Below are 3,370 nucleotides of genomic sequence, written 5' to 3' on the forward strand. Positions count from 1 at the left end.
GATATCTCTAAAACCCAGTAAGAAGAACATGTTGTTATGGAAAAAGCTTAAAATTGGTAGCCACTGAGGGGTTCTACAGTAGGCCAAGGTTAATTTAATGATAAAATTTAGTACTTTCAGGGGAAAAAAAATGAATGTACTTTTTTTTGGTCCACTAAAAATGGACCACTAAAAATACAACATACTACAGAAATGAAAATGTCCATTTTCCTAGAAGAGAAAGAAATGGATTTGAAGGAGATCAATATTACTTAAAGAACAGAAAAACATGTAACTTATAAAACCAAGTCCATATGGGATTCATTCCAAAGGTGAAGAAAGTGGCAAATGTTAGGAGAAATCTCTATCTGCTATAATTCACATCTCCCTGTAAATTGGGATGGGACTTATAGGCTACCAAAAAAATGAACATAGCTCTATATAAAAAAGAACCTTTAAACCGTAATGAAGATCTTGTTACTTTTATTTTCAGAGAGCAGCAGTCTTATAGAATGTGCTAGAATGTTTTTCTCTGACCCATTTTATCTCACAGTTTTTAGTTATTGGCTCTAAATGGTATGTCTCCTTCAGCAATTTCTAAATTTTTAAAGTTAACATTGCTTTGCATTTAAGATGCGTTGGCAAGGACTGTAATGAGAATTTTAAATTTGAATAAAACCTCTTGAAGTTCTAAATGAGGCCATCAAAGAGAACATTCACCAGATGGAAACAGTGATTGATCTAAAGCCTCGAGTCTTGTTTTTAATCTCTTGTTTTCCAGCAAAGAGAAATTTTACAGAATCTTCTTTCTTCTTAACGATTTAAACTAAAATACATAGTTAAAATGGAGGTACTATGGTATATTTATAGAACGGAAAGTAGAGAATCTTATGTCACATCCCAATCAAGAAATAGGGTACTCTAAAAGCAATGTGCATACCTCTAGTTGCGGTTCCTGTTCTGTTGCTACTCCTAAATTAATTTTTCACTGCTGGATGGAGGGCACTCCCCAAAGTTCTCATGTCCCTAGATGATGGCCTATGTTTGAGTCTAAGATTTTTCATCAAGCTCTGTGATTTCCTCTGATTCCTTGAGACTCTGTTACACTGCATTTCTCCCTTCCACCTAGACAGGACTTCTCACTCTCTCCTTTTCCCATTTACCAGATGAGTAGAAAGGATGCTGAAAACGTAAAAGAGGGCAGAGGTACAGCTATAAAGAGTCTGGATGTCTGATCATGGATGTTAAGCTTTTGTATAAATAACAAATAAATTTTGGCAACTATCAATTTGTTCTCTGTATTTACAGGTTGCCAAATTAAATATGTAAGGTTTATTTTATATCAATTATATTTCAGCAAAGTTATTTTTATAGCTTAGAAAAAATTTAAAAATAGCTTCATATAACATTCTGTTATATGCAATTTTTTTTGATAATGTTCAAATACAGAATGCAATACCTTACCTAGCATGACATATAATAAGGATTCAGTAAACATTTGTTAAATTTCACTGCTTTTTAAATTTTTTTTTAATGTTTATTTATTTTCGAGAGAGAGAGAGAGAGAGAGAGAGACAGAGACAGAATGTGAATAGGGGAGGGGCAGAGAGAGAGAGGGAAACAGAATCTGAAGCAGGCTCCAGGCTCTGCACTGTCAGCACAGAGCCCGATGCAGGGCTCGAACTCACAGACTGTGAGATCATGACCTGAGCTGAAGTTGGATGCTTAACCAACTGTGCCACCCAGGCACCCCATAATTTTACAGTTTTTTAACAAAGTGATTTTCCTCAGTAATAATTTCTCAGATAAAACTCAGGTAAAAATAAAGAAAAACAAATAAATTCTCATTGTGTTAACCCACTAAAATATTGGGTTATTATTATTATTATTATTATTATTATTATTATTATTATTATCATTAGCAGTTAGCCTGAACTTTTCACATCATATCTCCTTGAGAATTCCACACATACAGAGTGAATTCAATGAAGAGAAAATTGTGGAAAACAGACTTCAGCTACTTGAGATAATTTCACAAGTAAAATTTCAGCCTGATGTTGGTGTAATGTAGTTCTTTGTGAAAACAATGACCAACCCTATCATTAGTGTCTGTTACGGTTAATTTTATGTGTCAAGTTAGCTAGAGCCCAGACACTTGGTTAACCACATCTGGATGTTCCTATGAAGGTATTTTTTAGATGAGATTAATATTTAAATCAGTACATTTTGAGTAAAGCAAATTACCGTCCATAATGTGGGTGGGCCCCATCCAATCAGTTGAAGGAATTAAGAAAAAGAATGACCTACCCTGAAGAAATGGGAATTCCATTATACTGCCTTTGGACTAAATTTGCAGCATCAACTCTTCCCTGGATCTCTAGCCTGCTTGTCCAACCTTGCAAATTTTTGACTCATAATCATGTGAACCAAATCCTTATAATTTCTCTCTCTCTCTCTCTCCCTCCCTCCCCCCACTCCACCCCACATACTCAGAGTCTGGATGCCTGTGTGTGTGTGTTTCTGTGTGTATATTTTAAAATAGACAGGTCCTAACAGAGATCAAATGTGAAAAAACATACCATTGCCAATTAGCCAATGTCAAGAAAAATGGCATCCTAGGTTCATTTTGGAATTAATACACTTGTCACAGAAATATGTTTAGATGTTCTTTATGAGTCCTGCTACTGTTTATTTTATCTAAGTTTATCCCATATTTTCAATTACAATTATAAACAATGAGTTAAAACTGAAAAAGGCTGACTCCAGAAGGTTCAAACAGAAAAGCACATGCACATGAATTAAGAGCAATATACCTTTTTTTTCTTTGAAAATTATTTACTGGGTGCTTGCTTCAGCAGCACATATACTGAAATGATACAGAGAAAATTAGCATGTTATCTGTGCAATGATGACACAAAAATAACTTATTGGACATCTTCTCATATTGAGCAATGTGGAAAGCTTGAATAACATAAAGCTTGTAGAAACATGGTTCCTGCCTATGGTAAGTCAGATTTTCAAAAAATATTAGGAACAATACTTCCTAACCTTCACGTTCTTTTACTATGTAATTCTGATATTCCTCCTACTGGAAGGTAGAGTCTATGTCTCCTCCTCTTGAATCTGGATGACCTTCTGCCTCAACAAATATAGTAGGTCAGAAGTAATATAATGGGATTTTCAAGAAAAGAGCATAACAATGCTATGTTCTTCTGCCTTGCTCTCTTGGGACACTTGCTTTGTGGGAAGCCAGATGCCATGCAAGCAGTCCAACAACTGTTAAGATTTCTGTACTGAACCCAAACTAATTCACAGGAAAGGAAGATGGCAGCAGAGTAGGGGGACCCTAGACTCCACATAAATACAACCAGATAACTATCAAATCATCCTA

General features: G+C 35.0%; 1 pseudogene; it reads left to right on the plus strand.

Annotated features, from left to right (window-relative positions):
• Nucleotides 1-2,821: 2,821 nt before the first annotated feature.
• LOC122238934 lies at nucleotides 2,822-2,922 on the plus strand (annotated as a pseudogene).
• The last annotated feature ends 448 nt before the right edge of the window (nucleotides 2,923-3,370 follow it).

This window comes from Panthera tigris, chromosome B2 (assembly GCF_018350195.1).
Source record: "Panthera tigris isolate Pti1 chromosome B2, P.tigris_Pti1_mat1.1, whole genome shotgun sequence".
NCBI classification, from domain to species: Eukaryota; Metazoa; Chordata; class Mammalia; order Carnivora; family Felidae; genus Panthera; species Panthera tigris.